General features: G+C 41.8%; 12 non-coding genes across 12 annotated transcripts; all 12 read left to right on the forward strand.

The window, feature by feature from the left end:
* The first annotated feature begins 912 nt into the window (after nucleotides 1–912).
* Nucleotides 913–984, forward strand: TRNAQ-UUG (transfer RNA glutamine (anticodon UUG)). The gene has a single exon. It is a non-coding gene; the product is annotated as a tRNA-Gln (tRNA).
* Nucleotides 985–3307: 2323 nt separating this feature from the next.
* Nucleotides 3308–3379, forward strand: TRNAP-UGG (transfer RNA proline (anticodon UGG)). The gene has a single exon. It is a non-coding gene; the product is annotated as a tRNA-Pro (tRNA).
* Nucleotides 3380–3651: 272 nt separating this feature from the next.
* On the forward strand, nucleotides 3652–3724 carry TRNAV-CAC (transfer RNA valine (anticodon CAC)). Its single transcript has one exon. It is a non-coding gene; the product is annotated as a tRNA-Val (tRNA).
* A 1970-nt stretch (nucleotides 3725–5694) lies between these two features.
* TRNAP-UGG (transfer RNA proline (anticodon UGG)) lies at nucleotides 5695–5766 on the forward strand. The gene has a single exon. It is a non-coding gene; the product is annotated as a tRNA-Pro (tRNA).
* Nucleotides 5767–6038: 272 nt separating this feature from the next.
* TRNAV-CAC (transfer RNA valine (anticodon CAC)) lies at nucleotides 6039–6111 on the forward strand. Its single transcript has one exon. It is a non-coding gene; the product is annotated as a tRNA-Val (tRNA).
* Nucleotides 6112–8081: 1970 nt separating this feature from the next.
* TRNAP-UGG (transfer RNA proline (anticodon UGG)) lies at nucleotides 8082–8153 on the forward strand. The gene has a single exon. It is a non-coding gene; the product is annotated as a tRNA-Pro (tRNA).
* Nucleotides 8154–10478: 2325 nt separating this feature from the next.
* On the forward strand, nucleotides 10479–10550 carry TRNAP-UGG (transfer RNA proline (anticodon UGG)). The gene has a single exon. It is a non-coding gene; the product is annotated as a tRNA-Pro (tRNA).
* Nucleotides 10551–10822: 272 nt separating this feature from the next.
* Nucleotides 10823–10895, forward strand: TRNAV-CAC (transfer RNA valine (anticodon CAC)). The gene has a single exon. It is a non-coding gene; the product is annotated as a tRNA-Val (tRNA).
* A 4376-nt stretch (nucleotides 10896–15271) lies between these two features.
* On the forward strand, nucleotides 15272–15343 carry TRNAP-UGG (transfer RNA proline (anticodon UGG)). The gene has a single exon. It is a non-coding gene; the product is annotated as a tRNA-Pro (tRNA).
* A 272-nt stretch (nucleotides 15344–15615) lies between these two features.
* TRNAV-CAC (transfer RNA valine (anticodon CAC)) lies at nucleotides 15616–15688 on the forward strand. The gene has a single exon. It is a non-coding gene; the product is annotated as a tRNA-Val (tRNA).
* A 4376-nt stretch (nucleotides 15689–20064) lies between these two features.
* TRNAP-UGG (transfer RNA proline (anticodon UGG)) lies at nucleotides 20065–20136 on the forward strand. The gene has a single exon. It is a non-coding gene; the product is annotated as a tRNA-Pro (tRNA).
* Nucleotides 20137–20408: 272 nt separating this feature from the next.
* TRNAV-CAC (transfer RNA valine (anticodon CAC)) lies at nucleotides 20409–20481 on the forward strand. The gene has a single exon. It is a non-coding gene; the product is annotated as a tRNA-Val (tRNA).
* Nucleotides 20482–25607: the final 5126 nt, after the last annotated feature.

A 25607-nucleotide genomic window follows, 5' to 3' on the forward strand; every position in this document is an offset into this window, starting at 1 on the left:
CTTGGGGATTCATCAAAACCTGGCATCATAAGCAGCTTTCTACTGCCACAGACTGGACAGCGAAACAATTTAAAATATCCCAGAAAAAGAAAATAAGCATGCTTAATCAGAGCTTTCTGGACAGGAAGGACCTTTGAGCAAGTGAGGAATAAGCACTGCTTTTGTTAATTTGCATAGGCAGGATAGAGACTTCTGGGAAAAGGCCGAAATTACAGTCACAGAAAATGGCTGCATCTATAGAGAACGCTAAGAAGTGTTGGCAGCTTTTCCTCTGACCCTGACCACTTTTACAAGCAATCCTATGATAGTCAGCAGGACCCACCCTAAAAAGGAAGGGGCATCCACTTGGACCCTTTCCACCTTTTCTAAATCTCGCCTGATTGAGCACTGATTGAGCAGATAAGCACATGTCATTCTCATTTCAGAAAGGTATTGGTTAGCTTGCTGCTAGCAGCTCAGTTATGTTATGATGTTAGAGGCTATGCAAGGAATGCTTTAGTCCAGCGATATGCAGTTTTTATTGCGCCTTGCCTTCACCAGGAAGATCTTTAGCTTGAATCTGTGGCCTAGGTATTCACCTTGGTATTTCTTTTGGCACAAAGTGAAGGAGTATTTGAGAGAAAATGCACAATGTGTTTCTTATGTTGTTATGAACAACTTGTTACTCTTTCTCATTAAGCTTCAGCCACTGCAGAAATATATAAATAAGGGCTGACTTCCTGTAAGACGTGTCCAAAGCTGGGACGGAATAAAAGGAGACACTTGTAAATGATAGTGCTATCGTTTGAGAAAGGGTAAGTTGAGACTGACTTTCATGCGTATTCACAGACCAAGCATCATAAAGATACCAGCATGATCTTCATTGCGGGCTTAGAGCCGGTATTAGCTTTTGAGAGGTAAGAGGATTTTGAGGGCTCGTTGGTCTAGGGGTATGATTCTCGCTTTTGGTGCGAGAGGTCCCGGGTTCAAATCCCGGACGAGCCCTTTTCTTGGTACTCTTTTCAAGTTGTTTTGAAGTTTGCGTTTCAAAACCAACATCAATTTTTTCTTTGCAGTAGTGGATAATTCTTTGCTAGAGTCTAATGCTTCAGCCCTGCCCAGTCTGAGCTAATACCAAACATCTGGTCTTGCATGGCATGTACGAGCGTTCAGCTAGGGATGTCGGGCAGGTTGCATGAAAGAAATCTAAAGCCAGAGGCCCATGGAATAGCCAGTTCGGAGCAGTTTCATTACAGAAAAATCAACTGTAGGTATCTGTTTCTGTAGTGTAGTGGTTATCAAGTTCGCCTCACACGCGAAAGGTCCCCGGTTCGAAACCGGGCAGAAACAGTTGTTATATTGTGTTGGCTACAATGTTGATAGGTGCCGTTTTGCCATGGAATTGTCCAAGCCCTGAAGATTATTTCATGCAATCTCGTTCCAAGAAAGGGAATTCTCTCAAAACACTAAAGTAATCGGCGTGTGGATGTATCTGTTGGTTCTCAGACCTTGCTTTCAAAAGAGCCCTGCAATCGGTTCACTGCTCACCTAGAACAAGCATTAACATGGAGAATTGTTGGCACCAACAGGAATCTTATTTTAGTGGAGTGTTTCTGGCTTTGAGTGCAGAGGCCCTCGGCTCAATTCCAAGATGATCCTTCTCAAGGTGATGATACAAATGCATTCTCACCTTTACGTTTAATGTCAGAATCATTTATTTCCAGTTGGTGGTGTAAGAATGTTTGCAACAGTATGGCGATTTTTCCTAGCCATGCATGAATGAAAGCATATCACTCGCCTTTAGGTGTTTTTCTAATACATTGATATTTGCATCTTCCTTCCTAGCCTGCATGTTTGACTATCTTACAGGCTGCATGTAATAAGTATCACATCAGGGCCCTTCTTCTACTCAATTCACAACTGTTCTATCACGACATAGATAAGAAAGCTGCATCTGCTTTTGTTGTGTAGTGGTAATCAGGTTTACCTGACGTGTGAAAGCCCCATGCTTTGAAAGTACACAGTAACAAAGAAACCGATGACTTTTATAATAAGGTGTCATGTGTGTCTCTTACTTTGCACAAAAAGTGCCAGAGATGACTTCATTTGCAGTCACTTGAAAAGTAGGGATTCTCCAATAAATGGTAAATGGTTGAAACAAATCTGAAGAAATGCATGACATACCTGTGTGTGTGTGTGTATGCATGTATGTATATATAGGGAGAGAGAGAGCGTCAATATAAACAGACTTTATTTCAATCAAGCTGTCTTTTCTATCCTTCAGGAGCAGAATGTTCTGATCATCAGCGCTCCAGAATGTAGTGTTTTCTTGGCAAGCATCACATATTGTGATGTGTTAGCTAAAAGTTCCATATCCTAGAGACTGATATATTCCTCTGTACTTGTACCTTGGGGATTCATCAAAACCTGGCATCATAAGCAGCTTTCTACTGCCACAGACTGGACAGCGAAACAATTTAAAATATCCCAGAAAAAGAAAATAAGCATGCTTAATCAGAGCTTTCTGGACAGGAAGGACATTTGAGCAAGTGAGGAATAAGCACTGCTTTTGTTAATTTGCATAGGCAGAATAGAGACTTCTGGGAAAAGGCCGAAATTACAGTCACAGAAAATGGCTGCATCTATAGAGAACGCTAAGAAGTGTTGGCAGCTTTTCCTCTGACCCTGGCCACTTTTACAAGCAATCCTATGATAGTCAGCAGGACCCACCCTAAAAGGAAGGGGCATCCACTTGGACCCTTTCCACCTTTTCTAAATCTCGCCTGATCGAGCCTGATTGAGCACTGATTGAGCAGATAAGCACATGTCATTCTCATTTCAGAAAGGTATTGGTTAGCTTGCTGCTAGCAGCTCAGTTATGTTATGATGTTAGAGGCTATGCAAGGAATGCTTTAGTCCAGCGATATGCAGTTTTTAATGCGCCTTGCATTCAGCAGGAAGATCTTTAGCTTGAATCTGTGGCCTAGGTATTCACCTTGGTATTTCTTTTGGCACAAAGTGAAGGAGTATTTAAGAGAAAATCACAATGTGTTTCTTATGTTGTTATGAACAACTTGTTACTCTTTCTCATTAAGCTTCAGCCACTGAAGAAATATATAAATAAGGGCTGACTTCCTGTAAGACGTGTCCAAAGCTGGGACGGAATAAAAGGAGACACTTGTAAATGATAGTGCTATCGTTTGAGAAAGGGTAAGTTGAGACTGACTTTCATGCGTATTCACAGACCAAGCATCATAAAGATACCAGCATGATCTTCATTGCGGGCTTAGAGCCGGTATTAGCTTTTGAGAGGTAAGAGGATTTTGAGGGCTCGTTGGTCTAGGGGTATGATTCTCGCTTTGGGTGCGAGAGGTCCCGGGTTCAAATCCCGGACGAGCCCTTTTCTTGGTACTCTTTTCAAGTTGTTTTGAAGTTTGCGTTTCAAAACCAACATCAATTTTTTCTTTGCAGTAGTGGATAATTCTTTGCTAGAGTCTCATGCTTCAGCCCTGCCCAGTCTGAGCTAATACCAAACATCTGGTCTTGCATGGCATGTACGAGCGTTCAGCTAGGGATGTCGGGCAGGTTGCATGAAAGAAATCTAAAGCCAGAGGCCCATGGAATAGCCAGTTCGGAGCAGTTTAATTACAGAAAAATCAACTGTAGGTATCTGTTTCTGTAGTGTAGTGGTTATCACGTTCGCCTCACACGCGAAAGGTCCCCGGTTCGAAACCGGGCAGAAACAGTTGTTATATTGTGTTGGCTACAATGTTGATAGGTGCCGTTTTGCCATGGAATTGTCCAAGCCCTGAAGATTATTTCATGCAATCTCGTTCCAAGAAAGGGAATTCTCTCAAAACACTAAAGTAATCGGCGTGTGGATGTATCTGTTGGTTCTCAGACCTTGCTTTCAAAAGAGCCCTGCAATCGGTTCACTGCTCACCTAGAACAAGCATTAACATGGAGAATTGTTGGCACCAACAGGAATCTTATTTTAGTGGAGTGTTTCTGGCTTTGAGTGCAGAGGCCCTCGGCTCAATTCCAAGATGATCCTTCTCAAGGTGATGATACAAATGCATTGTCACCTTTACGTTTAATGTCAGAATCATTTATTTCCAGTTGGTGGTGTAAGAATGTTTGCAACAGTATGGCGATTTTTCCTAGCCATGCATGAATGAAAGCATATCACTCGCCTTTAGGTGTTTTTCTAATACATTGATATTTGCATCTTCCTTCTTAGCCTGCATGTTTGACTATCTTACAGGCTGCATGTAATAAGTATCACATCAGGGCCCTTCTTCTACTCAATTCACAACTGTTCTATCACGACATAGATAAGAAAGCTGCATCTGCTTTTGTTGTGTAGTGGTAATCAGGTTTACCTGACGTGTGAAAGCCCCATGCTTTGAAAGTACACAGTAACAAAGAAACCGATGACTTTTATAAAAAGGTGTCATGTGTGTCTCTTACTTTGCACAAAAAGTGCCAGAGATGGCTTCATTTGCAGTCACTTGAAAAGTAGGGATTCTCCAATAAATGGTAAATGGTTTAAACAAATCTGAAGAAATGCATGACATACCTGTGTGTGTGTGTGTACGCATGTATGTATATATAGGGAGAGAGAGAGCGTCAATATAAACAGACTTTATTTCAATCAAGCTGTCTTTTCTATCCTTCAGGAGCAGAATGTTCTGATCATCAGCGCTCCAGAATGTAGTGTTTTCTTGGCAAGCATCACATATTGTGATGTGTTAGCTAAAAGTTCCATATCCTAGAGACTGATATATTCCTCTGTACTTGTACCTTGGGGATTCATCAAAACCTGGCATCATAAGCAGCTTTCTACTGCCACAGACTGGACAGCGAAACAATTTAAAATATCCCAGAAAAAGAAAATAAGCATGCTTAATCAGAGCTTTCTGGACAGGAAGGACATTTGAGCAAGTGAGGAATAAGCACTGCTTTTGTTAATTTGCATAGGCAGAATAGAGACTTCTGGGAAAAGGCCGAAATTACAGTCACAGAAAATGGCTGCATCTATAGAGAACGCTAAGAAGTGTTGGCAGCTTTTCCTCTGACCCTGGCCACTTTTACAAGCAATCCTATGATAGTCAGCAGGACCCACCCTAAAAAGGAAGGGGCATCCACTTGGACCCTTTCCACCTTTTCTAAATCTCGCCTGATCGAGCACTGATTGAGCAGATAAGCACATGTAATTCTCATTTCAGAAAGGTATTGGTTAGCTTGCTGCTAGCAGCTCAGTTATGTTATGATGTTAGAGGCTATGCAAGGAATGCTTTAGTCCAGCGATATGCAGTTTTTATTGCGCCTTGCATTCAGCAGGAAGATCTTTAGCTTGAATCTGTGGCCTAGGTATTCACCTTGGTATTTCTTTTGGCACAAAGTAAAGGAGTATTTGAGAGAAAATGCACAATGTGTTTCTTATGCTGTTATGAACAACTTGTTACTCTTTCTCATTAAGCTTCAGCCACTGCAGAAATATATAAATAAGGGCTGACTTCCTGTAAGACGTGTCCAAAGCTGGGACGGAATAAAAGGAGACACTTGTAAATGATAGTGCTATCGTTTGAGAAAGGGTAAGTTGAGACTGACTTTCATGCGTATTCACAGACCAAGCATCATAAAGATACCAGCATGATCTTCATTGCGGGCTTAGAGCCGTTATTAGCTTTTGAGAGGTAAGAGGATTTTGAGGGCTCGTTGGTCTAGGGGTATGATTCTCGCTTTGGGTGCGAGAGGTCCCGGGTTCAAATCCCGGACGAGCCCTTTTCTTGGTACTCTTTTCAAGTTGTTTTGAAGTTTGCGTTTCAAAACCAACATCAATTTTTTCTTTGCAGTAGTGGATAATTCTTTGCTAGAGTCTCATGCTTCAGCCCTGCCCAGTCTGAGCTAATACCAAACATCTGGTCTTGCATGGCATGTACGAGCGTTCAGCTAGGGATGTCGGGCAGGTTGCATGAAAGAAATCTAAAGCCAGAGGCCCATGGAATAGCCAGTTCGGAGCAGTTTCATTACAGAAAAATCAACTGTAGGTATCTGTTTCTGTAGTGTAGTGGTTATCACGTTCGCCTCACACGCGAAAGGTCCCCGGTTCGAAACCGGGCAGAAACAGTTGTTATATTGTGTTGGCTACAATGTTGATAGGTGCCGTTTTGCCATGGAATTGTCCAAGCCCTGAAGATTATTTCATGCAATCTCGTTCCAAGAAAGGGAATTCTCTCAAAACACTAAAGTAATCGGCGTGTGGGTGTATCTGTTGGTTCTCAGACCTTGCTTTCAAAAGAGCCCTGCAATCGGTTCACTGCTCACCTAGAACAAGCATTAACATGGAGAATTGTTGGCACCAACAGGAATCTTATTTTAGTGGAGTGTTTCTGGCTTTGAGTGCAGAGGCCCTCGGCTCAATTCCAAGATGATCCTTCTCAAGGTGATGATACAAATGCATTGTCACCTTTACGTTTAATGTCAGAATCATTTATTTCCAGTTGGTGGTGTAAGAATGTTTGCAACAGTATGGCGATTTTTCCTAGCCATGCATGAATGAAAGCATATCACTCGCCTTTAGGTGTTTTTCTAATACATTGATATTTGCATCTTCCTTCCTAGCCTGCATGTTTGACTATCTTACAGGCTGCATGTAATAAGTATCACATCAGGGCCCTTCTTCTACTCAATTCACAACTGTTCTATCACGACATAGATAAGAAAGCTGCATCTGCTTTTGTTGTGTAGTGGTAATCAGGTTTACCTGACGTGTGAAAGCCCCATGCTTTGAAAGTACACAGTAACAAAGAAACCGATGACTTTTATAAAAAGGTGTCATGTGCGTCTCTTACTTTGCACAAAAAGTGCCAGAGATGACTTCATTTGCAGTCACTTGAAAAGTAGGGATTCTCCAATAAATGGTAAATGGTTGAAACAAATCTGAAGAAATGCATGACATACCTGTGTGTGTGTGTGTACGCATGTATGTATATATAGGGAGAGAGAGAGCGTCAATATAAACAGACTTTATTTCAATCAAGCTGTCTTTTCTATCCTTCAGGAGCAGAATGTTCTGATCCTCAGCGCTCCAGAATGTAGTGTTTTCTTGGCAAGCATCACATATTGTGATGTGTTAGCTAAAAGTTCCATATCCTAGAGACTGATATATTCCTCTGTACTTGTACCTTGGGGATTCATCAAAACCTGGCATCATAAGCAGCTTTCTACTGCCACAGACTGGACAGCGAAACAATTTAAAATATCCCAGAAAAAGAAAATAAGCATGCTTAATCAGAGCTTTCTGGACAGGAAGGACCTTTGAGCAAGTGAGGAATAAGCACTGCTTTTGTTAATTTGCATAGGCAGGATAGAGACTTCTGGGAAAAGGCCGAAATTACAGTCACAGAAAATGGCTGCATCTATAGAGAACGCTAAGAAGTGTTGGCAGCTTTTCCTCTGACCCTGACCACTTTTACAAGCAATCCTATGATAGTCAGCAGGACCCACCCTAAAAAGGAAGGGGCATCCACTTGGACCCTTTCCACCTTTTCTAAATCTCGCCTGATTGAGCACTGATTGAGCAGATAAGCACATGTCATTCTCATTTCAGAAAGGTATTGGTTAGCTTGCTGCTAGCAGCTCAGTTATGTTATGATGTTAGAGGCTATGCAAGGAATGCTTTAGTCCAGCGATATGCAGTTTTTATTGCGCCTTGCCTTCACCAGGAAGATCTTTAGCTTGAATCTGTGGCCTAGGTATTCACCTTGGTATTTCTTTTGGCACAAAGTGAAGGAGTATTTGAGAGAAAATGCACAATGTGTTTCTTATGTTGTTATGAACAACTTGTTACTCTTTCTCATTAAGCTTCAGCCACTGCAGAAATATATAAATAAGGGCTGACTTCCTGTAAGACGTGTCCAAAGCTGGGACGGAATAAAAGGAGACACTTGTAAATGATAGTGCTATCGTTTGAGAAAGGGTAAGTTGAGACTGACTTTCATGCGTATTCACAGACCAAGCATCATAAAGATACCAGCATGATCTTCATTGCGGGCTTAGAGCCGGTATTAGCTTTTGAGAGGTAAGAGGATTTTGAGGGCTCGTTGGTCTAGGGGTATGATTCTCGCTTTGGGTGCGAGAGGTCCCGGGTTCAAATCCCGGACGAGCCCTTTTCTTGGTACTCTTTTCAAGTTGTTTTGAAGTTTGCGTTTCAAAACCAACATCAATTTTTTCTTTGCAGTAGTGGATAATTCTTTGCTAGAGTCTAATGCTTCAGCCCTGCCCAGTCTGAGCTAATACCAAACATCTGGTCTTGCATGGCATGTACGAGCGTTCAGCTAGGGATGTCGGGCAGGTTGCATGAAAGAAATCTAAAGCCAGAGGCCCATGGAATAGCCAGTTCGGAGCAGTTTCATTACAGAAAAATCAACTGTAGGTATCTGTTTCTGTAGTGTAGTGGTTATCAAGTTCGCCTCACACGCGAAAGGTCCCCGGTTCGAAACCGGGCAGAAACAGTTGTTATATTGTGTTGGCTACAATGTTGATAGGTGCCGTTTTGCCATGGAATTGTCCAAGCCCTGAAGATTATTTCATGCAATCTCGTTCCAAGAATGGGAATTCTCTCAAAACACTAAAGTAATCGGCGTGTGGATGTATCTGTTGGTTCTCAGACCTTGCTTTCAAAAGAGCCCTGCAATCGGTTCACTGCTCACCTAGAACAAGCATTAACATGGAGAATTGTTGGCACCAACAGGAATCTTATTTTAGTGGAGTGTTTCTGGCTTTGAGTGCAGAGGCCCTCGGCTCAATTCCAAGATGATCCTTCTCAAGGTGATGATACAAATGCATTCTCACCTTTACGTTTAATGTCAGAATCATTTATTTCCAGTTGGTGGTGTAAGAATGTTTGCAACAGTATGGCGATTTTTCCTAGCCATGCATGAATGAAAGCATATCACTCGCCTTTAGGTGTTTTTCTAATACATTGATATTTGCATCTTCCTTCCTAGCCTGCATGTTTGACTATCTTACAGGCTGCATGTAATAAGTATCACATCAGGGCCCTTCTTCTACTCAATTCACAACTGTTCTATCACGACATAGATAAGAAAGCTGCATCTGCTTTTGTTGTGTAGTGGTAATCAGGTTTACCTGACGTGTGAAAGCCCCATGCTTTGAAAGTACACAGTAACAAAGAAACCGATGACTTTTATAATAAGGTGTCATGTGTGTCTCTTACTTTGCACAAAAAGTGCCAGAGATGACTTCATTTGCAGTCACTTGAAAAGTAGGGATTCTCCAATAAATGGTAAATGGTTGAAACAAATCTGAAGAAATGCATGACATACCTGTGTGTGTGTGTGTATGCATGTATGTATATATAGGGAGAGAGAGAGCGTCAATATAAACAGACTTTATTTCAATCAAGCTGTCTTTTCTATCCTTCAGGAGCAGAATGTTCTGATCATCAGCGCTCCAGAATGTAGTGTTTTCTTGGCAAGCATCACATATTGTGATGTGTTAGCTAAAAGTTCCATATCCTAGAGACTGATATATTCCTCTGTACTTGTACCTTGGGGATTCATCAAAACCTGGCATCATAAGCAGCTTTCTACTGCCACAGACTGGACAGCGAAACAATTTAAAATATCCCAGAAAAAGAAAATAAGCATGCTTAATCAGAGCTTTCTGGACAGGAAGGACATTTGAGCAAGTGAGGAATAAGCACTGCTTTTGTTAATTTGCATAGGCAGAATAGAGACTTCTGGGAAAAGGCCGAAATTACAGTCACAGAAAATGGCTGCATCTATAGAGAACGCTAAGAAGTGTTGGCAGCTTTTCCTCTGACCCTGGCCACTTTTACAAGCAATCCTATGATAGTCAGCAGGACCCACCCTAAAAAGGAAGGGGCATCCACTTGGACCCTTTCCACCTTTTCTAAATCTCGACTGATCGAGCCTGATTGAGCACTGATTGAGCAGATAAGCACATGTCATTCTCATTTCAGAAAGGTATTGGTTAGCTTGCTGCTAGCAGCTCAGTTATGTTATGATGTTAGAGGCTATGCAAGGAATGCTTTAGTCCAGCGATATGCAGTTTTTAATGCGCCTTGCATTCAGCAGGAAGATCTTTAGCTTGAATCTGTGGCCTAGGTATTCACCTTGGTATTTCTTTTGGCACAAAGTGAAGGAGTATTTAAGAGAAAATGCACAATGTGTTTCTTATGTTGTTATGAACAACTTGTTACTCTTTCTCATTAAGCTTCAGCCACTGAAGAAATATATAAATAAGGGCTGACTTCCTGTAAGACGTGTCCAAAGCTGGGACGGAATAAAAGGAGACACTTGTAAATGATAGTGCTATCGTTTGAGAAAGGGTAAGTTGAGACTGACTTTCATGCGTATTCACAGACCAAGCATCATAAAGATACCAGCATGATCTTCATTGCGGGCTTAGAGCCGGTATTAGCTTTTGAGAGGTAAGAGGATTTTGAGGGCTCGTTGGTCTAGGGGTATGATTCTCGCTTTGGGTGCGAGAGGTCCCGGGTTCAAATCCCGGACGAGCCCTTTTCTTGGTACTCTTTTCAAGTTGTTTTGAAGTTTGCGTTTCAAAACCAACATCAATTTTTTCTTTGCAGTAGTGGATAATTCTTTGCTAGAGTCTCATGCTTCAGCCCTGCCCAGTCTGAGCTAATACCAAACATCTGGTCTTGCATGGCATGTACGAGCGTTCAGCTAGGGATGTCGGGCAGGTTGCATGAAAGAAATCTAAAGCCAGAGGCCCATGGAATAGCCAGTTCGGAGCAGTTTCATTACAGAAAAATCAACTGTATGTATCTGTTTCTGTAGTGTAGTGGTTATCACGTTCGCCTCACACGCGAAAGGTCCCCGGTTCGAAACCGGGCAGAAACAGTTGTTATATTGTGTTGGCTACAATGTTGATAGGTGCCGTTTTGCCATGGAATTGTCCAAGCCCTGAAGATTATTTCATGCAATCTCGTTCCAAGAAAGGGAATTCTCTCAAAACACTAAAGTAATCGGCGTGTGGATGTATCTGTTGGTTCTCAGACCTTGCTTTCAAAAGAGCCCTGCAATCGGTTCACTGCTCACCTAGAACAAGCATTAACATGGAGAATTGTTGGCACCAACAGGAATCTTATTTTAGTGGAGTGTTTCTGGCTTTGAGTGCAGAGGCCCTCGGCTCAATTCCAAGATGATCCTTCTCAAGGTGATGATACAAATGCATTGTCACCTTTACGTTTAATGTCAGAATCATTTATTTCCAGTTGGTGGTGTAAGAATGTTTGCAACAGTATGGCGATTTTTCCTAGCCATGCATGAATGAAAGCATATCACTCGCCTTTAGGTGTTTTTCTAATACATTGATATTTGCATCTTCCTTCTTAGCCTGCATGTTTGACTATCTTACAGGCTGCATGTAATAAGTATCACATCAGGGCCCTTCTTCTACTCAATTCACAACTGTTCTATCACGACATAGATAAGAAAGCTGCATCTGCTTTTGTTGTGTAGTGGTAATCAGGTTTACCTGACGTGTGAAAGCCCCATGCTTTGAAAGTACACAGTAACAAAGAAACCGATGACTTTTATAAAAAGGTGTCATGTGTGTCTCTTACTTTGCACAAAAAGTGCCAGAGATGACTTCATTTGCAGTCACTTGAAAAGTAGGGATTCTCCAATAAATGGTAAATGGTTGAAACAAATCTGAAGAAATGCATGACATACCTGTGTGTGTGTGTGTACGCATGTATGTATATATAGGGAGAGAGAGAGCGTCAATATAAACAGACTTTATTTCAATCAAGCTGTCTTTTCTATCCTTCAGGAGCAGAATGTTCTGATCATCAGCGCTCCAGAATGTAGTGTTTTCTTGGCAAGCATCACATATTGTGATGTGTTAGCTAAAAGTTCCATATCCTAGAGACTGATATATTCCTCTGTACTTGTACCTTGGGGATTCATCAAAACCTGGCATCATAAGCAGCTTTCTACTGCCACAGACTGGACAGCGAAACAATTTAAAATATCCCAGAAAAAGAAAATAAGCATGCTTAATCAGAGCTTTCTGGACAGGAAGGACATTTGAGCAAGTGAGGAATAAGCACTGCTTTTGTTAATTTGCATAGGCAGAATAGAGACTTCTGGGAAAAGGCCGAAATTACAGTCACAGAAAATGGCTGCATCTATAGAGAACGCTAAGAAGTGTTGGCAGCTTTTCCTCTGACCCTGGCCACTTTTACAAGCAATCCTATGATAGTCAGCAGGACCCACCCTAAAAAGGAAGGGGCATCCACTTGGACCCTTTCCACCTTTTCTAAATCTCGCCTGATCGAGCCAATTGAGCACTGATTGAGCAGATAAGCACATGTCATTCTCATTTCAGAAAGGTATTGGTTAGCTTGCTGCTAGCAGCTCAGTTATGTTATGATGTTAGAGGCTATGCAAGGAATGCTTTAGTCCAGCGATATGCAGTTTTTATTGCGCCTTGCCTTCACCAGGAAGATCTTTAGCTTGAATCTGTGGCCTAGGTATTCACCTTGGTATTTCTTTTGGCACAAAGTGAAGGAGTATTTGAGAGAAAATGCACAATGTGTTTCTTATGTTGTTATGAACAACTTGTTACTCTTTCTCATTAAGCTTCAGCCACTGCAGAAATATATAAATAAGGGCTGACTTCCTGTAAGACGTGTCCAAAGCTGGGACGGAATAAAAGGAGACACTTGTAAATGATAGTGCTATCGTTTGAGAAAGGGTAAGTTGAGACTGACTTTCATGCGTATTCACAGACCAAGCATCATAAAGATACCAGCATGATCTTCATTGCGGGCTTAGAGCCGGTATTAGCTTTTGAGAGGTAAGAGAATTTTGAGGGCTCGTTGGTCTAGGGGTATGATTCTCGCTTTGGGTGCGAGAGGTCCCGGGTTCAAATCCCGGACAAGCCCTTTTCTTGGTACTCTTTTCAAGTTGTTTTGAAGTTTGCGTTTCAAAACCAACATCAATTTTTTCTTTGCAGTAGTGGATAATTCTTTGCTAGAGTCTCATGCTTCAGCCCTGCCCAGTCTGAGCTAATACCAAACATCTGGTCTTGCATGGCATGTACGAGCGTTCAGCTAGGGATGTCGGGCAGGTTGCATGAAAGAAATCTAAAGCCAGAGGCCCATGGAATAGCCAGTTCGGAGCAGTTTCATTACAGAAAAATCAACTGTAGGTATCTGTTTCTGTAGTGTAGTGGTTATCAAGTTCGCCTCACACGCGAAAGGTCCCCGGTTCGAAACCGGGCAGAAACAGTTGTTATATTGTGTTGGCTACAATGTTGATAGGTGCCGTTTTGCCATGGAATTGTCCAAGCCCTGAAGATTATTTCATGCAATCTCGTTCCAAGAAAGGGAATTCTCTCAAAACACTAAAGTAATCGGCGTGTGGATGTATCTGTTGGTTCTCAGACCTTGCTTTCAAAAGAGCCCTGTAATCGGTTCACTGCTCACCTAGAACAAGCATTAACATGGAGAATTGTTGGCACCAACAGGAATCTTATTTTAGTGGAGTGTTTCTGGCTTTGAGTGCAGAGGCCCTCGGCTCAATTCCAAGATGATCCTTCTCAAGGTGATGATACAAATGCATTCTCACCTTTACGTTTAATGTCAGAATCATTTATTTCCAGTTGGTGGTGTAAGAATGTTTGCAACAGTATGGCGATTTTTCCTAGCCATGCATGAATGAAAGCATATCACTCGCCTTTAGGTGTTTTTCTAATACATTGATATTTGCATCTTCCTTCCTAGCCTGCATGTTTGACTATCTTACAGGCTGCATGTAATAAGTATCACATCAGGGCCCTTCTTCTACTCAATTCACAACTGTTCTATCACGACATAGATAAGAAAGCTGCATCTGCTTTTGTTGTGTAGTGGTAATCAGGTTTACCTGACGTGTGAAAGCCCCATGCTTTGAAAGTACACAGTAACAAAGAAACCGATGACTTTTATAATAAGGTGTCATGTGTGTCTCTTACTTTGCACAAAAAGTGCCAGAGATGACTTCATTTGCAGTCACTTGAAAAGTAGGGATTCTCCAATAAATGGTAAATGGTTGAAACAAATCTGAAGAAATGCATGACATACCTGTGTGTGTGTGTGTATGCATGTATGTATATATAGGGAGAGAGAGAGCGTCAATATAAACAGACTTTATTTCAATCAAGCTGTCTTTTCTATCCTTCAGGAGCAGAATGTTCTGATCATCAGCGCTCCAGAATGTAGTGTTTTCTTGGCAAGCATCACATATTGTGATGTGTTAGCTAAAAGTTCCATATCCTAGAGACTGATATATTCCTCTGTACTTGTACCTTGGGGATTCATCAAAACCTGGCATCATAAGCAGCTTTCTACTGCCACAGACTGGACAGCGAAACAATTTAAAATATCCCAGAAAAAGAAAATAAGCATGCTTAATCAGAGCTTTCTGGACAGGAAGGACATTTGAGCAAGTGAGGAATAAGCACTGCTTTTGTTAATTTGCATAGGCAGAATAGAGACTTCTGGGAAAAGGCCGAAATTACAGTCACAGAAAATGGCTGCATCTATAGAGAACGCTAAGAAGTGTTGGCAGCTTTTCCTCTGACCCTGGCCACTTTTACAAGCAATCCTATGATAGTCAGCAGGACCCACCCTAAAAAGGAAGGGGCATCCACTTGGACCCTTTCCACCTTTTCTAAATCTCGACTGATCGAGCCTGATTGAGCACTGATTGAGCAGATAAGCACATGTCATTCTCATTTCAGAAAGGTATTGGTTAGCTTGCTGCTAGCAGCTCAGTTATGTTATGATGTTAGAGGCTATGCAAGGAATGCTTTAGTCCAGCGATATGCAGTTTTTAATGCGCCTTGCATTCAGCAGGAAGATCTTTAGCTTGAATCTGTGGCCTAGGTATTCACCTTGGTATTTCTTTTGGCACAAAGTGAAGGAGTATTTAAGAGAAAATGCACAATGTGTTTCTTATGTTGTTATGAACAACTTGTTACTCTTTCTCATTAAGCTTCAGCCACTGAAGAAATATATAAATAAGGGCTGACTTCCTGTAAGACGTGTCCAAAGCTGGGACGGAATAAAAGGAGACACTTGTAAATGATAGTGCTATCGTTTGAGAAAGGGTAAGTTGAGACTGACTTTCATGCGTATTCACAGACCAAGCATCATAAAGATACCAGCATGATCTTCATTGCGGGCTTAGAGCCGGTATTAGCTTTTGAGAGGTAAGAGGATTTTGAGGGCTCGTTGGTCTAGGGGTATGATTCTCGCTTTGGGTGCGAGAGGTCCCGGGTTCAAATCCCGGACGAGCCCTTTTCTTGGTACTCTTTTCAAGTTGTTTTGAAGTTTGCGTTTCAAAACCAACATCAATTTTTTCTTTGCAGTAGTGGATAATTCTTTGCTAGAGTCTCATGCTTCAGCCCTGCCCAGTCTGAGCTAATACCAAACATCTGGTCTTGCATGGCATGTACGAGCGTTCAGCTAGGGATGTCGGGCAGGTTGCATGAAAGAAATCTAAAGCCAGAGGCCCATGGAATAGCCAGTTCGGAGCAGTTTCATTACAGAAAAATCAACTGTAGGTATCTGTTTCTGTAGTGTAGTGGTTATCACGTTCGCCTCACACGCGAAAGGTCCCCGGTTCGAAACCGGGCAGAAACAGTTGTTATATTGTGTTGGCTACAATGTTGATAGTTGCCGTTTTGCCATGGAATTGTCCAAGCCCTGAAGATTATTTCATGCAATCTCGTTCCAAGAAAGGGAATTCTCTCAAAACACTAAAGTAATCGGCGTGTGGATGTATCTGTTGGTTCTCAGACCTTGCTTTCAAAAGAGCCCTGCAATCGGTTCACTGCTCACCTAGAACAAGCATTAACATGGAGAATTGTTGGCACCAACAGGAATCTTATTTTAGTGGAGTGTTTCTGGCTTTGAGTGCAGAGGCCCTCGGCTCAATTCCAAGATGATCCTTCTCAGGGTGATGATACAAATGCATTGTCACCTTTACGTTTAATGTCAGAATCATTTATTTCCAGTTGGTGGTGTAAGAATGTTTGCAACAGTATGGCGATTTTTCCTAGCCATGCATGAATGAAAGCATATCACTCGCCTTTAGGTGTTTTTCTAATACATTGATATTTGCATCTTCCTTCCTAGCCTGCATGTTTGACTATCTTACAGGCTGCATGTAATAAGTATCACATCAGGGCCCTTCTTCTACTCAATTCACAACTGTTCTATCACGACATAGATAAGAAAGCTGCATCTGCTTTTGTTGTGTAGTGGTAATCAGGTTTACCTGACGTGTGAAAGCCCCATGCTTTGAAAGTACACAGTAACAAAGAAACCGATGACTTTTATAAAAAGGTGTCATGTGTGTCTCTTACTTTGCACAAAAAGTGCCAGAGATGACTTCATTTGCAGTCACTTGAAAAGTAGGGATTCTCCAATAAATGGTAAATGGTTGAAACAAATCTGAAGAAATGCATGACATACCTGTGTGTGTGTGTGTATGCATGTATGTATATATAGGGAGAGAGAGAGCGTCAATATAAACAGACTTTATTTCAATCAAGCTGTCTTTTCTATCCTTCAGGAGCAGAATGTTCTGATCATCAGCGCTCCAGAATGTAGTGTTTTCTTGGCAAGCATCACATATTGTGATGTGTTAGCTAAAAGTTCCATATCCTAGAGACTGATATATTCCTCTGTACTTGTACCTTGGGGATTCATCAAAACCTGGCATCATAAGCAGCTTTCTACTGCCACAGACTGGACAGCGAAACAATTTAAAATATCCCAGAAAAAGAAAATAAGCATGCTTAATCAGAGCTTTCTGGACAGGAAGGACATTTGAGCAAGTGAGGAATAAGCACTGCTTTTGTTAATTTGCATAGGCAGAATAGAGACTTCTGGGAAAAGGCCGAAATTACAGTCACAGAAAATGGCTGCATCTATAGAGAACGCTAAGAAGTGTTGGCAGCTTTTCCTCTGACCCTGGCCACTTTTACAAGCAATCCTATGATAGTCAGCAGGACCCACCCTAAAAAGGAAGGGGCATCCACTTGGACCCTTTCCACCTTTTCTAAATCTCGCCTGATCGAGCCAATTGAGCACTGATTGAGCAGATAAGCACATGTCATTCTCATTTCAGAAAGGTATTGGTTAGCTTGCTGCTAGCAGCTCAGTTATGTTATGATGTTAGAGGCTATGCAAGGAATGCTTTAGTCCAGCGATATGCAGTTTTTATTGCGCCTTGCCTTCACCAGGAAGATCTTTAGCTTGAATCTGTGGCCTAGGTATTCACCTTGGTATTTCTTTTGGCACAAAGTGAAGGAGTATTTGAGAGAAAATGCACAATGTGTTTCTTATGTTGTTATGAACAACTTGTTACTCTTTCTCATTAAGCTTCAGCCACTGCAGAAATATATAAATAAGGGCTGACTTCCTGTAAGACGTGTCCAAAGCTGGGACGGAATAAAAGGAGACACTTGTAAATGATAGTGCTATCGTTTGAGAAAGGGTAAGTTGAGACTGACTTTCATGCGTATTCACAGACCAAGCATCATAAAGATACCAGCATGATCTTCATTGCGGGCTTAGAGCCGGTATTAGCTTTTGAGAGGTAAGAGAATTTTGAGGGCTCGTTGGTCTAGGGGTATGATTCTGGCTTTGGGTGCGAGAGGTCCCGGGTTCAAATCCCGGACAAGCCCTTTTCTTGGTACTCTTTTCAAGTTGTTTTGAAGTTTGCGTTTCAAAACCAACATCAATTTTTTCTTTGCAGTAGTGGATAATTCTTTGCTAGAGTCTCATGCTTCAGCCCTGCCCAGTCTGAGCTAATACCAAACATCTGGTCTTGCATGGCATGTACGAGCGTTCAGCTAGGGATGTCGGGCAGGTTGCATGAAAGAAATCTAAAGCCAGAGGCCCATGGAATAGCCAGTTCGGAGCAGTTTCATTACAGAAAAATCAACTGTAGGTATCTGTTTCTGTAGTGTAGTGGTTATCAAGTTCGCCTCACACGCGAAAGGTCCCCGGTTCGAAACCGGGCAGAAACAGTTGTTATATTGTGTTGGCTACAATGTTGATAGGTGCCGTTTTGCCATGGAATTGTCCAAGCCCTGAAGATTATTTCATGCAATCTCGTTCCAAGAAAGGGAATTCTCTCAAAACACTAAAGTAATCGGCGTGTGGATGTATCTGTTGGTTCTCAGACCTTGCTTTCAAAAGAGCCCTGTAATCGGTTCACTGCTCACCTAGAACAAGCATTAACATGGAGAATTGTTGGCACCAACAGGAATCTTATTTTAGTGGAGTGTTTCTGGCTTTGAGTGCAGAGGCCCTCGGCTCAATTCCAAGATGATCCTTCTCAAGGTGATGATACAAATGCATTCTCACCTTTACGTTTAATGTCAGAATCATTTATTTCCAGTTGGTGGTGTAAGAATGTTTGCAACAGTATGGCGATTTTTCCTAGCCATGCATGAATGAAAGCATATCACTCGCCTTTAGGTGTTTTTCTAATACATTGATATTTGCATCTTCCTTCCTAGCCTGCATGTTTGACTATCTTACAGGCTGCATGTAATAAGTATCACATCAGGGCCCTTCTTCTACTCAATTCACAACTGTTCTATCACGACATAGATAAGAAAGCTGCATCTGCTTTTGTTGTGTAGTGGTAATCAGGTTTACCTGACGTGTGAAAGCCCCATGCTTTGAAAGTACACAGTAACAAAGAAACCGATGACTTTTATAATAAGGTGTCATGTGTGTCTCTTACTTTGCACAAAAAGTGCCAGAGATGACTTCATTTGCAGTCACTTGAAAAGTAGGGATTCTCCAATAAATGGTAAATGGTTGAAACAAATCTGAAGAAATGCATGACATACCTGTGTGTGTGTGTGTATGCATGTATGTATATATAGGGAGAGAGAGAGCGTCAATATAAACAGACTTTATTTCAATCAAGCTGTCTTTTCTATCCTTCAGGAGCAGAATGTTCTGATCATCAGCGCTCCAGAATGTAGTGTTTTCTTGGCAAGCATCACATATTGTGATGTGTTAGCTAAAAGTTCCATATCCTAGAGACTGATATATTCCTCTGTACTTGTACCTTGGGGATTCATCAAAACCTGGCATCATAAGCAGCTTTCTACTGCCACAGACTGGACAGCGAAACAATTTAAAATATCCCAGAAAAAGAAAATAAGCATGCTTAATCAGAGCTTTCTGGACAGGAAGGACATTTGAGCAAGTGAGGAATAAGCACTGCTTTTGTTAATTTGCATAGGCAGAATAGAGACTTCTGGGAAAAGGCCGAAATTACAGTCACAGAAAATGGCTGCATCTATAGAGAACGCTAAGAAGTGTTGGCAGCTTTTCCTCTGACCCTGGCCACTTTTACAAGCAATCCTATGATAGTCAGCAGGACCCACCCTAAAAAGGAAGGGGCATCCACTTGGACCCTTTCCACCTTTTCTAAATCTCGCCTGATCGAGCCTGATTGAGCACTGATTGAGCAGATAAGCACATGTCATTCTCATTTCAGAAAGGTATTGGTTAGCTTGCTGCTAGCAGCTCAGTTATGTTATGATGTTAGAGGCTATGCAAGGAATGCTTTAGTCCAGCGATATGCAGTTTTTAATGCGCCTTGCATTCAGCAGGAAGATCTTTAGCTTGAATCTGTGGCCTAGGTATTCACCTTGGTATTTCTTTTGGCACAAAGTGAAGGAGTATTTAAGAGAAAATGCACAATGTGTTTCTTATGTTGTTATGAACAACTTGTTACTCTTTCTCATTAAGCTTCAGCCACTGAAGAAATATATAAATAAGGGCTGACTTCCTGTAAGACGTGTCCAAAGCTGGGACGGAATAAAAGGAGACACTTGTAAATGATAGTGCTATCGTTTGAGAAAGGGTAAGTTGAGACTGACTTTCATGCGTATTCACAGACCAAGCATCATAAAGATACCAGCATGATCTTCATTGCGGGCTTAGAGCCGGTATTAGCTTTTGAGAGGTAAGAGGATTTTGAGGGCTCGTTGGTCTAGGGGTATGATTCTCGCTTTGGGTGCGAGAGGTCCCGGGTTCAAATCCCGGACGAGCCCTTTTCTTGGTACTCTTTTCAAGTTGTTTTGAAGTTTGCGTTTCAAAACCAACATCAATTTTTTCTTTGCAGTAGTGGATAATTCTTTGCTAGAGTCTCATGCTTCAGCCCTGCCCAGTCTGAGCTAATACCAAACATCTGGTCTTGCATGGCATGTACGAGCGTTCAGCTAGGGATGTCGGGCAGGTTGCATGAAAGAAATCTAAAGCCAGAGGCCCATGGAATAGCCAGTTCGGAGCAGTTTCATTACAGAAAAATCAACTGTAGGTATCTGTTTCTGTAGTGTAGTGGTTATCACGTTCGCCTCACACGCGAAAGGTCCCCGGTTCGAAACCGGGCAGAAACAGTTGTTATATTGTGTTGGCTACAATGTTGATAGGTGCCGTTTTGCCATGGAATTGTCCAAGCCCTGAAGATTATTTCATGCAATCTCGTTCCAAGAAAGGGAATTCTCTCAAAACACTAAAGTAATCGGCGTGTGGATGTATCTGTTGGTTCTCAGACCTTGCTTTCAAAAGAGCCCTGCAATCGGTTCACTGCTCACCTAGAACAAGCATTAACATGGAGAATTGTTGGCACCAACAGGAATCTTATTTTAGTGGAGTGTTTCTGGCTTTGAGTGCAGAGGCCCTCGGCTCAATTCCAAGATGATCCTTCTCAGGGTGATGATACAAATGCATTGTCACCTTTACGTTTAATGTCAGAATCATTTATTTCCAGTTGGTGGTGTAAGAATGTTTGCAACAGTATGGCGATTTTTCCTAGCCATGCATGAATGAAAGCATATCACTCGCCTTTAGGTGTTTTTCTAATACATTGATATTTGCATCTTCCTTCCTAGCCTGCATGTTTGACTATCTTACAGGCTGCATGTAATAAGTATCACATCAGGGCCCTTCTTCTACTCAATTCACAACTGTTCTATCACGACATAGATAAGAAAGCTGCATCTGCTTTTGTTGTGTAGTGGTAATCAGGTTTACCTGACGTGTGAAAGCCCCATGCTTTGAAAGTACACAGTAACAAAGAAACCGATGACTTTTATAAAAAGGTGTCATGTGTGTCTCTTACTTTGCACAAAAAGTGCCAGAGATGACTTCATTTGCAGTCACTTGAAAAGTAGGGATTCTCCAATAAATGGTAAATGGTTGAAACAAATCTGAAGAAATGCATGACATACCTGTGTGTGTGTGTGTATGCATGTATGTATATATAGGGAGAGAGAGAGCGTCAATATAAACAGACTTTATTTCAATCAAGCTGTCTTTTCTATCCTTCAGGAGCAGAATGTTCTGATCATCAGCGCTCCAGAATGTAGTGTTTTCTTGGCAAGCATCACATATTGTGATGTGTTAGCTAAAAGTTCCATATCCTAGAGACTGATATATTCCTCTGTACTTGTACCTTGGGGATTCATCAAAACCTGGCATCATAAGCAGCTTTCTACTGCCACAGACTGGACAGCGAAACAATTTAAAATATCCCAGAAAAAGAAAATAAGCATGCTTAATCAGAGCTTTCTGGACAGGAAGGACATTTGAGCAAGTGAGGAATAAGCACTGCTTTTGTTAATTTGCATAGGCAGAATAGAGACTTCTGGGAAAAGGCCGAAATTACAGTCACAGAAAATGGCTGCATCTATAGAGAACGCTAAGAAGTGTTGGCAGCTTTTCCTCTGACCCTGGCCACTTTTACAAGCAATCCTATGATAGTCAGCAGGACCCACCCTAAAAAGGAAGGGGCATCCACTTGGACCCTTTCCACCTTTTCTAAATCTCGCCTGATCGAGCCTGATTGAGCACTGATTGAGCAGATAAGCACATGTCATTCTCATTTCAGAAAGGTATTGGTTAGCTTGCTGCTAGCAGCTCAGTTATGTTATGATGTTAGAGGCTATGCAAGGAATGCTTTAGTCCAGCGATATGCAGTTTTTATTGCGCCTTGCCTTCACCAGGAAGATCTTTAGCTTGAATCTGTGGCCTAGGTATTCACCTTGGTATTTCTTTTGGCACAAAGTGAAGGAGTATTTGAGAGAAAATGCACAATGTGTTTCTTATGTTGTTATGAACAACTTGTTACTCTTTCTCATTAAGCTTCAGCCACTGCAGAAATATATAAATAAGGGCCGACTTCCTGTAAGACGTGTCCAAAGCTGGGACGGAATAAAAGGAGACACTTGTAAATGATAGTGCTATCGTTTGAGAAAGGGTAAGTTGAGACTGACTTTCATGCGTATTCACAGACCAAGCATCATAAAGATACCAGCATGATCTTCATTGCGGGCTTAGAGCCGGTATTAGCTTTTGAGAGGTAAGAGAATTTTGAGGGCTCGTTGGTCTAGGGGTATGATTCTCGCTTTGGGTGCGAGAGGTCCCGGGTTCAAATCCCGGACAAGCCCTTTTCTTGGTACTCTTTTCAAGTTGTTTTGAAGTTTGCGTTTCAAAACCAACATCAATTTTTTCTTTGCAGTAGTGGATAATTCTTTGCTAGAGTCTCATGCTTCAGCCCTGCCCAGTCTGAGCTAATACCAAACATCTGGTCTTGCATGGCATGTACGAGCGTTCAGCTAGGGATGTCGGGCAGGTTGCATGAAAGAAATCTAAAGCCAGAGGCCCATGGAATAGCCAGTTCGGAGCAGTTTCATTACAGAAAAATCAACTGTAGGTATCTGTTTCTGTAGTGTAGTGGTTATCAAGTTCGCCTCACACGCGAAAGGTCCCCGGTTCGAAACCGGGCAGAAACAGTTGTTATATTGTGTTGGCTACAATGTTGATAGGTGCCGTTTTGCCATGGAATTGTCCAAGCCCTGAAGATTATTTCATGCAATCTCGTTCCAAGAAAGGGAATTCTCTCAAAACACTAAAGTAATCGGCGTGTGGATGTATCTGTTGGTTCTCAGACCTTGCTTTCAAAAGAGCCCTGTAATCGGTTCACTGCTCACCTAGAACAAGCATTAACATGGAGAATTGTTGGCACCAACAGGAATCTTATTTTAGTGGAGTGTTTCTGGCTTTGAGTGCAGAGGCCCTCGGCTCAATTCCAAGATGATCCTTCTCAAGGTGATGATACAAATGCATTCTCACCTTTACGTTTAATGTCAGAATCATTTATTTCCAGTTGGTGGTGTAAGAATGTTTGCAACAGTATGGCGATTTTTCCTAGCCATGCATGAATGAAAGCATATCACTCGCCTTTAGGTGTTTTTCTAATACATTGATATTTGCATCTTCCTTCCTAGCCTGCATGTTTGACTATCTTACAGGCTGCATGTAATAAGTATCACATCAGGGCCCTTCTTCTACTCAATTCACAACTGTTCTATCACGACATAGATAAGAAAGCTGCATCTGCTTTTGTTGTGTAGTGGTAATCAGGTTTACCTGACGTGTGAAAGCCCCATGCTTTGAAAGTACACAGTAACAAAGAAACCGATGACTTTTATAAAAAGGTGTCATGTGTGTCTCTTACTTTGCACAAAAAGTGCCAGAGATGACTTCATTTGCAGTCACTTGAAAAGTAGGGATTCTCCAATAAATGGTAAATGGTTGAAACAAATCTGAAGAAATGCATGACATACCTGTGTGTGTGTGTGTATGCATGTATGTATATATAGGGAGAGAGAGAGCGTCAATATAAACAGACTTTATTTCAATCAAGCTGTCTTTTCTATCCTTCAGGAGCAGAATGTTCTGATCATCAGCGCTCCAGAATGTAGTGTTTTCTTGGCAAGCATCACATATTGTGATGTGTTAGCTAAAAGTTCCATATCCTAGAGACTGATATATTCCTCTGTACTTGTACCTTGGGGATTCATCAAAACCTGGCATCATAAGCAGCTTTCTACTGCCACAGACTGGACAGCGAAACAATTTAAAATATCCCAGAAAAAGAAAATAAGCATGCTTAATCAGAGCTTTCTGGACAGGAAGGACATTTGAGCAAGTGAGGAATAAGCACTGCTTTTGTTAATTTGCATAGGCAGAATAGAGACTTCTGGGAAAAGGCCGAAATTACAGTCACAGAAAATGGCTGCATCTATAGAGAACGCTAAGAAGTGTTGGCAGCTTTTCCTCTGACCCTGGCCACTTTTACAAGCAATCCTATGATAGTCAGCAGGACCCACCCTAAAAAGGAAGGGGCATCCACTTGGACCCTTTCCACCTTTTCTAAATCTCGCCTGATCGAGCCAATTGAGCACTGATTGAGCAGATAAGCACATGTCATTCTCATTTCAGAAAGGTATTGGTTAGCTTGCTGCTAGCAGCTCAGTTATGTTATGATGTTAGAGGCTATGCAAGGAATGCTTTAGTCCAGCGATATGCAGTTTTTATTGCGCCTTGCCTTCACCAGGAAGATCTTTAGCTTGAATCTGTGGCCTAGGTATTCACCTTGGTATTTCTTTTGGCACAAAGTGAAGGAGTATTTGAGAGAAAATGCACAATGTGTTTCTTATGTTGTTATGAACAACTTGTTACTCTTTCTCATTAAGCTTCAGCCACTGCAGAAATATATAAATAAGGGCTGACTTCCTGTAAGACGTGTCCAAAGCTGGGACGGAATAAAAGGAGACACTTGTAAATGATAGTGCTATCGTTTGAGAAAGGGTAAGTTGAGACTGACTTTCATGCGTATTCACAGACCAAGCATCATAAAGATACCAGCATGATCTTCATTGCGGGCTTAGAGCCGGTATTAGCTTTTGAGAGGTAAGAGAATTTTGAGGGCTCGTTGGTCTAGGGGTATGATTCTCGCTTTGGGTGCGAGAGGTCCCGGGTTCAAATCCCGGACAAGCCCTTTTCTTGGTACTCTTTTCAAGTTGTTTTGAAGTTTGCGTTTCAAAACCAACATCAATTTTTTCTTTGCAGTAGTGGATAATTCTTTGCTAGAGTCTCATGCTTCAGCCCTGCCCAGTCTGAGCTAATACCAAACATCTGGTCTTGCATGGCATGTACGAGCGTTCAGCTAGGGATGTCGGGCAGGTTGCATGAAAGAAATCTAAAGCCAGAGGCCCATGGAATAGCCAGTTCGGAGCAGTTTCATTACAGAAAAATCAACTGTAGGTATCTGTTTCTGTAGTGTAGTGGTTATCAAGTTCGCCTCACACGCGAAAGGTCCCCGGTTCGAAACCGGGCAGAAACAGTTGTTATATTGTGTTGGCTACAATGTTGATAGGTGCCGTTTTGCCATGGAATTGTCCAAGCCCTGAAGATTATTTCATGCAATCTCGTTCCAAGAAAGGGAATTCTCTCAAAACACTAAAGTAATCGGCGTGTGGATGTATCTGTTGGTTCTCAGACCTTGCTTTCAAAAGAGCCCTGTAATCGGTTCACTGCTCACCTAGAACAAGCATTAACATGGAGAATTGTTGGCACCAACAGGAATCTTATTTTAGTGGAGTGTTTCTGGCTTTGAGTGCAGAGGCCCTCGGCTCAATTCCAAGATGATCCTTCTCAAGGTGATGATACAAATGCA

This window comes from Triturus cristatus, chromosome 8 (assembly GCF_964204655.1).
Source record: "Triturus cristatus chromosome 8, aTriCri1.1, whole genome shotgun sequence".
NCBI classification, from domain to species: domain Eukaryota; kingdom Metazoa; phylum Chordata; class Amphibia; order Caudata; family Salamandridae; genus Triturus; species Triturus cristatus.